Source organism: Lutra lutra, chromosome 1, assembly GCF_902655055.1.
Source record: "Lutra lutra chromosome 1, mLutLut1.2, whole genome shotgun sequence".
NCBI classification, from domain to species: Eukaryota; Metazoa; Chordata; class Mammalia; order Carnivora; family Mustelidae; genus Lutra; species Lutra lutra.
In genome coordinates this window covers 78,759,813-78,773,449 of record NC_062278.1, presented here as the reverse complement: position 1 = coordinate 78,773,449, position 13,637 = coordinate 78,759,813, and the positions used below count along the sequence as shown (strand labels likewise).

The following is a 13,637-nucleotide window of genomic DNA, read 5'->3' as shown; positions in this document are numbered from 1 at the left end:
CTTCTTCAGTTTTACAAATTTAATGTTTTTTTAATTAAAATGATCAAATATAAAGTGCTATTTAAATAATTCTCCTACAGTTCTTATTCCCTTTTCCCTATGACTAGTGACTAAGAACGTTGGTCATTTTTGCTCAAAAATTACTTGAAACTATTTAGCTTCTTTTCCTCAAAAATTAGCATAACTATTGCTGACCATTCACACTTCTATCTTATTGTCTTCCATTAAGAACATTTAGCCTGAGAAGGTACAAAAGGGGACACAAGTTCTGTAGAGTGTTCATATTCAAGTTGATGATTAATCTTTTCAAATGTTTTAATGTTAATATGTCTAGAAATCATTCTCTGGTGCATTTTCTAATTTATGCCACCATATACCAGGATTTTCTTTTATGAAACTGATTTCCGTATGCAGTATTATGAATATGATTACTAAGGTTCTAACACATGATCTTGGGCACATCTTAAGAGCTGGTGTGCATTGAATGCTACAATTTGTCAAGTTCTTGTTTGGGAAAAATAGAATTATAGTGAAATATGCTTTGATGATAAGGATGAGAGTTTTTATCAGAAAATTAACACGGTCCAAAAAAAAAAAAAAGAAAGAAAGAAAGAAAATTAACACGGTCCAAAGATGATTTATAAAATACGTCAGGCGCCTGGGTGGCTCAGTGGGTTAAGCTTCTGCCTTCAGCTCAGGTCATGATCTCAGGGTCCTGGGATCAAGAGTCCCGCATCGTGCCCTCTGCTAGGCAGGGAGCCTGCTTCCTCCTCTCTCTCTCTCTCTCCCTCTCTGCCTGCCTTTCTGCCTACTTGTGATCTCTCTCTGTCAAATGAATAAAATCTTTAAAAATAAAATAAAATAAAATAAAATACATCATTGTCCAGAAGTCAGCTCCCTAAAAACTACAGATTATGTGAAAAGAATTCCCCTTGCTTCCTAATAAAGAAAGTCCCCTCTGTAACTTCAAGGTTGGTTACCTCTCTAAAGACTTGAGTGTCAAGGATCATCATTAAAAGGCTGATTTTGTTTTTCTCACTTTAGCACACAGTAAGTTGTCTTTTAAAGTAAACTCTACTTACGATTTTAGGATTTAGGGCAAACAGGAAATTAGAGTCCAGTCTTCCAAATCAAGTTCTTTCCATAAAAGTATAGAATCACAAGATTCCTGGTCTTGTATTTTTACTAGAGTCACAAGATTCCTATAGCAAACAATGAAAAATGAATAGAGATCGGAGAAAGAAAAAAGACCCCCTTCCATATTATGTCATAGCCAGGCACTTCGTTCTATATAATTAATTACTCTGAAATTGACTTCCAGATATTTAGTCCTTTTCATATTTTGTTTGTTTTTCTTCATCTTCAGAGGGTTAAAAAAAATGTTTCAGGTTAGAGGAAGTAACAAGTTAGGCATTGGAAATCAAAGCCTGCCAGATGATGCAAATGACATCAGTGAAAATATAACAGTTATGATATTAACGATGCACAAATACAGCCCTGGATTACCCAGTGCCCTTGTATCTACCTTGCTTTACCAGAACAAACCCTATTTAAGGTGATCGAACCAGGTAGTGCAAGGCTTGAATTAGATATTGGAGGGGAGACAACTCTTTGTTACACATTGATTGGGTTATGCAGCTCCTTTTCTTCTTTATAATTTTAAGTGTTTATCATGTAGATGTTGTTGAATACTGGCCATCTTTTCCCATCCTAACTGCATAATATTAACACAATTTGCCTTGGATATCTATTAAGCTGGTGTTACTGGTGATGCTGGTTGCCTATTATGTGTACACCGTTCCTTCCTGGGCAAGGAATGTGGTAAGGAATTATCTATTATCCTCAATATCCAGAAAAGGAAAAAATGGCAGGTGCTTGCTGTTGCAGCAGCTAGGATAAAAGCATATAACATTGACATCGCCAGTCATACATTCTCAACCAGTAAATCCACTCTGGAGTGAGGGATGCAAAGATGCAGGGACAAAGGAGATATTGTCCTGGTACAAACAGCAGAGACAACAGTTCCAGGGTCAGCACTGGCAATGGTTCCAATGGCAGAAAAGGTCCAAGATTGGGGGTAGGAGTGGGGGTGGGGCAATATCTGGCATCCTGCAGCTGTGGCCATAATTTTATCCCAGTGTTTCCTGAGGAGTAACTTTAGCTGTGTTCCTGGTGTTCAGTCTTTCTTGGTTCCTGCTTGTTTTCTGAGCCTAATATTCAAAATTTGCTACAAATTCTGTGAGTACCCCCACAAGCTTTTTGAGAAATTCCTTTTGTATCTAACTCATCCAGGGTCATTCTGGTTAGTTCGAAGGAGGAACTCTGATGGTTAAATGGCTTGAATAGAGAAGCTTTTGCTTTCTGGGTCTGGAAATACCTGATTCGTATGCTTGCTTTGGTGCAGATTTCATTCACTAGTAAGGAAATGTCTTGAGAGCCAGCTGAATTTATCAACTGCTGATAAGTGCTCGCTGTCCATTCTAACCTCTCCAGAATTTTCCCTAGATAATCAACAAAATATTAAAAGTGAAATAACTTTCTCTCTCCACTTCTTTTTTAACTGGTAGGCTCAGTTCTTCCTCCTTTATGAAAGTTTTCTGAAGGCTTTGCTATAAACAATGCATCATGTAAAGATCTAAAGAAATCTGATCATTTGCTGTTATGCTCATAAAAGTCTCCATCCCACCATTGTTCTTTCTAAGTGGCAAGAGCACTGGACCAGAAGTCTGGAGAACATACTTCCTAGTCCTTGTTCTTTTCCTAACTGATTTTTCACCTTCGTCAATGACTTCATCTTTCTTACACACCAGTTGCCCATGTGTAAAATGTGGGAAGGAAACCTCAGGGAGGTGGGCTGTTATCGCTTCTTCTTGTATTACTTCTTACTTCATATAATCTGATATCATAAGAAAATGTTTTAACAGGGAAAAATTTGCCGTATTCTCCCCAGCCCCTCAACAGAAGCATTACTATCCATCCTTCAATAGAACATAAGGAGAAAAGGGAGGCAATAAAAGCAGAAAAAGAAAAAAAAAAAAAAAACCCTTGTTTTATTTTGATAGAAGTTCATGAAATATAGCAACTCAGTTTCAATATTCTGGAGCTCTGTACAATTAGTTAATCTTAATTATTGCCTAGAGAAACCAAACATGCATAATCCAGGGCTTTAAAGAATTCCATCCATTAAAATAAAGGAGTCAGGCATAGGTAGAGTGAAATTTTTATGAAGCACTAGACTTGTAATTTTCCAACATCTGTAGGGAGTTAAAAAACAATCACTATGATCATTTCAGTTACTCTGAAGCCAGAAATATGAGTAATCCTTAGACGTCTTATGGGTCCTACAAAATCATCAAATAGATTTTCAAAAAGTGTTTGCAGTAAGAACCACACCTCTTTTTTTCTGGCTATGGAAAAACCATGTAAAATAGATTCTCAATGAAGCCAGCACTGTAAGTAACAGACACAGAGTTTATTTTTAGAGGCTGGGTTGCCATTAGTACATGGCTGGACACTTTCTAGTCTGACTTAAACACACAAGAAACACCTTCCTGATCATTTATAGAGCAAGGTCTTGTCTCCACCCTATATAAAGTATAAAATATAAAGGTTCTAATAATAGGGATACACCTAATAAATGCATTGATGGGTGTTTTCTCTTTCGACACAATTAAATTGCCCTAAGCAGTATCTAGTTAATGAGGCCTTAAATTGTCAGAAATAAATAGGTGCACTCTGCCTTAACTTCCGCATGAGGCAATGGCAGTCACTGCTCTTTTCAACTACTTAAATTTATTTTGGACCCTCTGCCTATCTAGTGAAGGTCCCTTTAGTGAGACCAGTCAGGGACTTCTAGCTGCCTGTCTCCTCCCTAAGAGGCCACCTACAGTGCCACATGAGCCACCTCTACTGGAAGCTGACACTGTACTAACAAAGAAAGCTGGCAAGCAGCTGTAATTGGCAAGTTTAAGCTTGGGAATATTAGGAAAAGACACTTAGTTCTGCATCACCCTTGAGCATTTTTAGAAGGTGTGAGGTACTTCCGCTTCTAATTAAAACCAGAGGAAACACTGAATGAAGGCCAGGCTCACATATAATAAAAGAGATGTGTATTTTGACAGGCTTTTTCTCTGGTAGTCACTGCATCTTTATCCTGACTTTTCAAATTTTTGTATTAAGGGAGCATCACTCTCATTCAACTTTTCAAACACAGAATAAGATGACCGTGTGCCTAAGAAAGGTGATATGATGATTTAAATTCCTATTAAAATATACGTGACTGACATTAGATTATTTCTGAAGGCTGGTTAGGATAAGAAGAAAAGGTATAAGAAGAAGAATATTAAGATACTAAGAGTGTAAAAAAATGTTGGAAGTTGGCCAGGAAACATAATTCATCCACAGAAAAACATGGGGAAGCTGGTATTTAGGAGGGAATTTTGAGCTAACTTGACGCTTACCCACTAGGCTTACAGAGAAGCTGCAAGGTGACTTTTGTTTTAATGGGGAATCCTTGGTCAGGCTTGACTTGATGTCCAAAGAGTACATCACGTAAATGTTGTCAACAGAAATCCCAGGCTGACTTTTTGTTTATTGCCAGTCTCTGCCTGTTATGTGAATTTCTTGGGGGTAAGGAGTATTACTGTTCTATTCACCACTGGAGCCCAAGCACCTGAAAAGTGTCTGGTACATGGTAAGGACTCAATAAATATTTGTTTTAGGAAGGAAGGAGCAGAGGCCTATTGAGACCACCCAGTGACAGAAAATCTGGGGCATGTGGTCTTCGGTAGTCCAATGAACATGTAGCTATGTTCAAGAAGTCTGTCTGTGGTATAAATAAATGAATTTATAAAATACCCAAGGGAGTGTGGTTATAAGATAGTTGGCACATCATTCGCTTGGCAAGGTTTACCTCACTATGTTCACTCACCCCAAAGCTCGCTCTGGCCTCTGACTTACCTCCCACTGCATGCAAACTTTCATTCTTAAGCATGCCCCCAATCTGGCCACTGCCCAACCATGTCAAGTCCCATGTTCATGGTGTGGTATAAATCTGAGGGTAAGATTAAATCTTTAGAAGAGGGAACTAATGGATCCACCTAGCAACAGAAGAGACTGAGGAAAGGGGAAGAGGGTAGAAAGAAAGGAGTTCCATGAAATCTGAGAGCATGGAAAGGGTGATGGGAGCAAAAAACTCTATATACTTTAAAATCTGGCTCTGGATTTGCCCTGTCTCAAATGCTGACTGTACCAGCCTGTAAAACATTTAGAGAGATGCACAACTGTGCAAACAAAGCAAATTGCAAACCAGTTTTAGTAATTTCTCAATGAAGGGATTACCCTGTAATTCTCTGTGAACCTCCTATTTTGCAAGCCCAAAGGGAAAATAGTTTGTTCTAGACATGTCTATTATTGCTTGTCCCACCCTCAGCTAGTTGGAAGGGAAACCGCCCTTGCCTTCAAGTCCCTGCTGAACACGCACAACCATGCTCACTGGCCTCCTCTATAAAATATGGTCAAAATAGTATCTGCCTCCCAATTGTTATTGGGATTCAATGAATCATGTCTAGAGTTTTTAGGAGATTGTCTGGCACTTAGTAAGTATCAAATAAATGTCAGCAGTGATATTGACTGTGATGGTAAGAGATGACAGTGACGATGTTTATAATAATGTCAACACACTACTAGGTATGACTGACTGGATAGGACAGGGTCCTAGCCAAAAGCTACCAATCAAGAAACTGCATGTTGTTTTCTGATTTCTGTGGCCAGTTTCCAACAGTGAGCTGGACCAGTCAGAGCCTTTCTCAGAGAACCAACCAATAGTGACTGATAAAGGTCATGAGCTGGGGTGGCCCCAGTGTGGCAGCTGAAGGTTACAATCGGAAGGAGAAAGTAACTGAAAGAAAGGTGAGTGAAAAATAGGCATTGTAAGAAATGCATAAAGAAACTGAAACACTTACAGAGAGAAAGAGAATGCAAACCCTGAGTGATCAGCACCTGGCCTGCCTTTTAATTCTGCTGCTCTCACTACTGGTTTCTTAAATGTTCTCCTAGATTCCAACCCTCACTCCTGACTTCTAGTTTTTTAGCTTTTTTTTTTTCTTTTAGGGTTTTTTTTTTTTTTAAAGATTTTATTTATTTATTTGACAGAGATCACAAGTAGGCAGAGAGACAAGTAGAGAGAGAGGAGGAAGCAGGCTCCCTGTTGAGCAGAGAGCCCGATGCGGGGCTCCATCCCAGGACCCTAGGATCATGACCTGAGCCGAAGGCAGAGGCTTTAACCCACTGAGCCACCCAGGCGTCCCCTGACTTTTAGTTTTAGATCCATTTGAGTTTGAGTGATTTTTATGTTTCATGAGCCCAAAGAATCCTAGCTGGATTTTAAAAATACTTTTTATAGTATAATTAGTCATACTACAAAAAATGAGTCAGACATTATCTGGCTACAAGACTTCCTTTCAACTGTGGTTTACAAGTTTTAGGGCATACCAATGATTACAAACACTGGTTAACAGATTCAGCTGTTTATGCACATTGGAATTTCTATGGATAGTCCCTCCTATGTAATTCCATTCTCATGGCCACTACAAAGAGATGATGTTAGCGATCTGAACCCAGTACTGGGATAGCAGAGGAGTGTCAGGCAGCGCAAACTCAAATGCCTACAGGGGACACTAATGCATAAACCAAGTACAATTTAATACAGAGTGGTAGGAATTCTGCCAACTGAAGAGGCATGCCATCCTGCGTCTCTCTGGACCCCTTCCCAAGAAGAGAATTTCTCCTCAGATCAGTCTTTTGTTGACGGATGGAAATATGTTTCCAATATAAAAACTGGAAATCCAAAATTTAAAAACTTGAATCTTCTGATTTTTAAATGTTGGAAACTAATTTAATTTTTAAAAATAGATATGGTCTGAGGAAAATGTGTCTGCAGACCCAGCTTTATCTGAGGCTGCCAGTGTGCACCCTTTGATTTAATGGGATGAGAAGTCCTCTCTGGTAAGGAGCTGGATGCCTCACAACTTACCATATTTCCTAAGTCCCCAGCTGGCTATGTGGTTACACTGTAAAAAGACAAAAAAGGGGAGAATTTATTTTGAGATGTTTTGCTGGAGGGAAATGAAAAAAGTATATCAACGTTAGTCTAAAAGATTTGAGAACAAGTTAGCATAATTATCATCAAATTATGGATCCTGGTAATAATGCATACATAATAATGCAATAATGCCTTTTGTATTGCAACAAAACTGTGTTGTGTCTCCTAGCATATTTGTATGTCATTTTGCAATTGTCTTCTCCAGCACGTACATTTCAACAATGATGTCTAAGAAAATCACAGTATGCGGGTAATTTTTAAACTTTTTTTTCCTGTTCCTAACAAATTCAGATTAAACCCATGGCTTTTAGAGTTATATTTAAACATACTCATTGTCTATGGTAGGAAAGTAGTTTAAGTGATATATACCTAGGGAATATTAAAATATCCCTAGAATCCCTAGAATCCCTAGAATGATGTGCTCTAAGTTTAAAAAAGAATTTTCCAGACTAACTTAATTAATTACAATAGAATATACATTTTGAAGTGCAGACTATATAAAACATGATACAAAGCATGGCTTTCAGATTATAATTCAATCATAGTCTTCTCAGTGTGTACTACAACTATCCTCTTATTTTCAAAAGACTATATGAGCCCTCCCTATGAAATGTAAATCTTGGTATTATGTCTTTTGCTCTAAATTCTTCAAATTTAAAGCAAAGTGGTTATAACAGAGAGATTAACTTCCTTCCACATCCTCTCTCTTAAAATCTGTGTATCTAATGCTGAAGACAAATGATGTAAGAGAATCAGTTAGTGGTTTTTAAAAACTCTAGACCTCGTATGAATAAGTCTTCACTACTTTCAGTGTTAACCCCAACATGTAAAGAGTTTAGAAGAGTCTCCAGTGTTAATCCCAATTTAGAAGAGTTTACTACTGTCCTTGAAGAAGAGAACACTGAACAAACAGAAAATTAGCAACTGTTCTTGGACCCATTAGGGACTCGGGTTGGAGGGCAAACCACCCCTGAAATCTGAGAGAGACAGGTGGTGACAGGCAGAATAACAGCTACCCAAAGAAGTCCACATCCTAATTCCTGGAACTTGTGAATATGTTACTTTACACAGCAAAAGGAAATTAAGATATTAGATGGAACTATGGTCAATAATCAACTAATATTAAAATACAGAAATTACTGATTAGGCCTAATGCAATCACAAAAGTACCTCAGAAATGGGAGAGCGAGACAGAAGAGAATCATAAAGGTGGCAGTGTGTAAAGTCCCCTGCCCTATGTTAATTGGTTGGAAGATGGGGAATTGAATTCACCATCAGGAATGCAAGTGGGCTTCAGGAAGTGGAAAAGACGCAGAGAAAGATTGTACCATGGAACTTCCCCAAGAAATGTCATCCTTCCAACCAGCCCAATGAGACCCATACAAACTTCTGACTTCCAGAACCATAAGATAATAAATTTTTATTGTTTTAAGACATCAAGTTTGGGGTAACCTGTTACAGTACCAATAAGAAAATAATACACAGGCTAATCCAGAGAGTCTCAGCCTGGCATCTTACCTGAAGCAGAAGCCACTACAGCCATAATACCAAAATGCTAATCTTTGCAAACCGCTGGAAGGTGAATGTGGACTAGCTGAGAGTGAGAAAGTCCTGGGAGCTGTAGTCTTAAGAGAGGTCCCAACATTTCATGGTTTCACCTCTAGGAGCCCCCTACCAGGTTCTCATAAAGATGTAGGACAGCTCACCCAAGGCAGGGGGAGGGGTAGACCAAGCAAGATAAAATCCACCCAGAGCATGGAGCGCGTGAGTGGCTCCATCTCTTGAGCACCGGACTCTTGATTTTGGGTCAGGTCATCTCGGGGTCATGAGATCGAGGTTTGAGGCACTGGGCAACATGCTGAGCATGGAGCACGCTGAAGACTTTGTCTCTTCCTGTCCGTCTGCCTCAGCCACACACACCTTGCCACGTTCTCTTCCTCATTCTCACAAACAAACAAACAAAAAACATCCAGCGCATTCTCCCTAACAAAGGTTTATCCCTTAAGTTTACCCCGTGTGAAGTATAACTTTACTGTTTTTTGAGGGTAGTCTCTCCCTTATCCATGGAGGATACTTTCCAAGAACCCCAGGGGACACCTGACATTTCGGATAGTACTGAAATGCACCTATACCACGTTTGTCCCACCACATACATACTCGGGAACTCCCTCTCTAAATTCCTTATTGTGTTTACTCACCATTCTTCTTGAGATGATGTGAGACGATCAAACGCCTACGTGAGGAGATAAAGAGAGGGAATGACGCAGGCAGCGTGACGCTGGGACTGACCTTCTGCTGATTCGTCAGAAGGAGAATCACCTGTTTCTGGAGACTGACTCTCGAAACTGCGGATGCCAAAACCGTGGATAAGTAGGGGACGTTCACATGAATAGCTTGGAGGAGTACTGGTTTAGGTGAACAGTTCATAAAGAGTGCTGGGACCAGAAGCATTATGATCATCTGGAAACCTGTTAGACCTACTGAATGAGGGGAGAGGGAGAGAACAAGCGGGGGTGGGAGGGATGGCAGACATCTGTGATATTTTTTCAGACATTGGTGTTTTGTAAGTCTTCCAGGAGATTCTGATGCAGCTGAAATTTGAGGAAGAGGAGATCTCACACAAAAGAGAGGCACCTGGGTGGCTCAGTCGGTTAACCCTCGAACTCTTGATTTTGGCTCAGGTCATGATCTCCAGGTCATGTGAGCAAGCGCTTTTTCGGGCTCTGTGCTTGGTGGGGAGTCAGCTTGAGATTCTCTCTCCCTCTCCCTTTGCCCCTCCCTTTTGCACTCTGTCTCTCTCTCCAAAATAAATAAATAAATAAATCTAAAGAAGAATCTTAGAAAGTGCATCAAAAACTAATGATGTATTTTATGACTAACACAACACAATAAAAATTAAAATTAATAAGTAAATAAATAAATAAAATCTTTAAAAAAAAAGAGGGCTCAAGATAGATCTCTTGCATCAACACAGGCGCTCTTGTGTTTGAGGGCATCTAGACATTTCTCTGCTTCCTTAGGGGGCATATGAAGAATGCTGCTAAGAACCAGCAGACTCCGAGTAGCCCTGCCATACTTGAGGATAAATGCCAGGAGCCAAAGGTCCAGGGAACCCCTTTGGCCAGGTTTGGTGGTGAAGAGCATGGCTGAGACTCAGGAGGCTGACAACCTCCGAAACAGCCAAGGAGGAGCCAAGGCACCAAATGGTGGATCAACCAGCCAGTTCTACAAAGACCCAGCAGTCAAAGAGGAGGGTAAGGTGAGCTTCTTATGAGGTAGAAGGGAAAGTGGCAGGGGTTCCTGGGTGGCTCAGTGGCTTAAAGCCTCTGCCTTCAGCTCAGGTCATGATCCCAGGGTCCTGGGATCGAGCCCCATATTGGGCTCTCTGCTCAGCAGGGAGCCTGCTTCCCTTCCTCTCTCTCTGCCTGCCTCTCTGCCTACTTGTGATCTCTCTCTGTCAAATAAAAAAAAAAAAAAAAAAAAAAGCGGCAAACAGGGCTTGGAAGAGGTCAGACCATATACTCTCTAAATATTTGTATGAAATGGGACTGTTTTCAGTGTTTAATTTGTAAAATTATCGCCAAGCCCTTTCCCTACCCAGTGACTTAGAATTTACAGATAAATTTAAAAAGAAGACAAAACTAACAATTTTGCAAATCTCTAGGGTGGAAATATTTCAGTGCAACTACATAAAGCTACTTGGTCCCCTTTATTATTTGATTATTTAGAAAGTATTTGAAAATTAAAGATCATTTTTTTTTCAGATGTCTCACAATCACATCCTAAGATGTGATTGTGAGAGAAAACTTCAGTTTTGAAATAGAAATACTGCAGTGATGAATTACAACCACTTGAGGGCAGTAGAAGCACATTTCTTGTCTGTATACAGCAGTCAATTTAATTACAACTTTAAACACTTGGCAAAGACATGCAATACTTTTTTGTATGTCTACTTGGTCTAGAGTTATTATCCCCCACCTCAATGAGGGAGTTTCCCTCATGTAAGTAGAACAACAACAAAAATATTTTAAATGTACATATTCTTTTTGTTTGTTTTATTAGCTCTATTTTTGCTGGGGCTTATAACATTTAATTATGAAACATCACTTCATTAAGTCACAAGTTCAATTTCTTCTCCTCAAATCATCCTTTAGGTTCATGTAAGTGTATCCTAATGTCTGTCTATGTATGTGGGCATGCATGTTTGTGCAAGTGTGTGTATGTTTACTCAACAGATGGTTGAGGAAATAAATACCGTTGCAAGCATTCCAGTAAACAAACAGAATTTGGGGGTGGGTATGTTCATAAAGTGCCTTTATTTTTTCCCATCACTGCCCTGCAAACCCTCTATGTCGGTATGCTTCTTTTCATCACCACTTAGATAACATCTTGGGCAAGTCCCATAATTTCTCAGACGTTAAAAGAGATTTTCCAGTTACTTTTATCTCCTCCCTCCAAGTATCTAATTTCAGTGATTCAAATGTGTGTCTTGTATAATACTTAAAATTCCCAAACTTGAATTTCTCCCTTTGTTTTTTTCTGCCTCCCACTGGAAGCCTGGGGAAAAGTGGTGAGGTAGTCACAAACATTCAAGGCTATTTCCCTCTCGACTCCTCATTTCCACTCATCTTCCCATTCACAACGTAGCCTCTGACTCCTGGAGGGTTGGAAGAGAGGTAAAGAGCAGGAGACGTGTTCTTTCATTAATATCTCTGTAATCTGACATTGTTTATCTCCACCTGTGGTAGAAGTTTAAATCTGCCTCTTTCTCTTGAAGCAGCTTTTGGGAGGTTTTAGGAACTGTTTGATTATACTATTTGAACTGCCAGCTTCATGGATGTGAGACCTGTGTAGATCTCCAGACCACATGCTTAGAGAAGCCTTGTGCTCGGTTTAATGCTGTGTCATTACCACCTTAAAATTTGTAATAATTTTTAAATAAGAGACCCTGCATTTTCATTTTTCATTGGAACCCAAAATTTACAAAGCCAGTATTGACTGAATCCCTCCAGACTGCAGACCTGTTGCAAGGTAGTTGCCTCTCCTTTAGCTGATAATTTATAATCTCCCCTTAAACTCTCTCTGGCAGAAACCCCCTTGGGCAGGATCCCATGAATAAAGACTCCAAACCAATGCCTTCTGTGGGTTCTTTTGCTCCAGAAAAACAAGCACTTTTGGGGAGTACAGCTACTGTAAATCTCCCGGCTACTGCCATGAGCCATCTCAGCCAAGCTCTCCCTGGAGATTTCTTTTCAGGCATGAGCAGGACAGTTCTACTGTGTTTCTAAACAACAGTGATCCCATACAGGGATCCCAAACAGGCTCTCTGTTTACTCCAGAAAGCCCCTCTTCCTCCAGATAATTGTCAACCTATCAGTCCCTCTAATTCCCTGACTTTCTGGACCTCAATTCTTTGATACTGCTAAGGTGGGTGGGAAGCTCAGGGTCAACAGTTCAGTTTTCGGCCCCTCCTGTGCCGGTTCTAGATAGAGCATTCAGCCTTGCTTTGGAAACTACAAGTTCTTGCCTTCTGCTGTTTTGTTCTGACTTTCTGCTGAGGGAGCTCAGCAGAAACAGAGGCGGAAAAAATGCCAAAAAAAAATCCCAGCCACATCATTTGTAATGACATTTTGCTCAAAACTGGAGATTTTGAAACTATTTATCTGAGAAACATTTTACATAGTTCTAACTCAGTAAAGATAGTAATGCCTTCATCAGTAGGAAAGAAGAAATACTCAACAAATATTTTGAGCATTTCCTTTGTGTAGGAATAAGTTGTACTGATATGCAAATTATTAAGATAGCCCCACAGTCCTGGGGAGCCCACAGTTAGAAACTGGGTAGCACAAGTAGACAATTTTCCAAAGTTAGATGAGTGATAATCAAGTTTTGTCGTGGGTTTTGTGTGTGCTTCCTGAGCTTGTCTTTGAGAGTGGGGCTGTGGAACTTCTTCCCTGAAGCCTAGTGATTGATAGGTTGCTTTTAAGATCCCCTTAAACAGATCCACCCCTCATCTCTCAGTTTCTGGCTGTACTGAATATATTGGATGAAATTACAACTCATGTACTTTCAGACATGGGATTCAATTCTACCCATTAATTATTTTACGTCTATCCAAAACTCAACTCTGTGGCAAGGCTTTGCACAGGGCATCTTGAAATTTTTTTTCTCTCTCAATGCTATGATGAACCAATATGAGAACCATTAGACAAGTCTTTTTTAGTTTCTCCTTCAGTGTAGGAGAAGCAATCCATAATGAGAGGTAGATGGAGAAGGAATCCAGTAGCAACGTTCTTAGTGACATTGGATGTCTTAACTTGGAAATCAATTGTCTTTTTGCCCTTTTGGAGAGTTCCTCATATGATTAATGAAATTTTATTAAATCTCTTTATTTGTGGATCTCTTTGGGAACAACAAGGATGTTTACATCTTCACCAAGTTAAAAAATACTCCCAGATTAATTGACAAAATTAAACAAAGAAACAAAAACACCTCCCTTGAATGGAATGGGAAATATCAAGTTGGATTTCCTGGG

At 39.6% G+C, this 13,637-nt stretch overlaps 1 long non-coding RNA gene across 1 annotated transcript; it reads right to left on the bottom strand.

The window, feature by feature from the left end:
- Positions 1–1,075: 1,075 nt before the first annotated feature.
- On the bottom strand, positions 1,076–9,397 carry LOC125098945 (uncharacterized). The gene is made up of 3 exons (XR_007126985.1): positions 9,301–9,397; positions 7,034–7,070; positions 1,076–1,202 (listed from the first exon to the last, which is right to left on the bottom strand). It is a non-coding gene; the product is annotated as an uncharacterized LOC125098945 (long non-coding RNA).
- Positions 9,398–13,637: the final 4,240 nt, after the last annotated feature.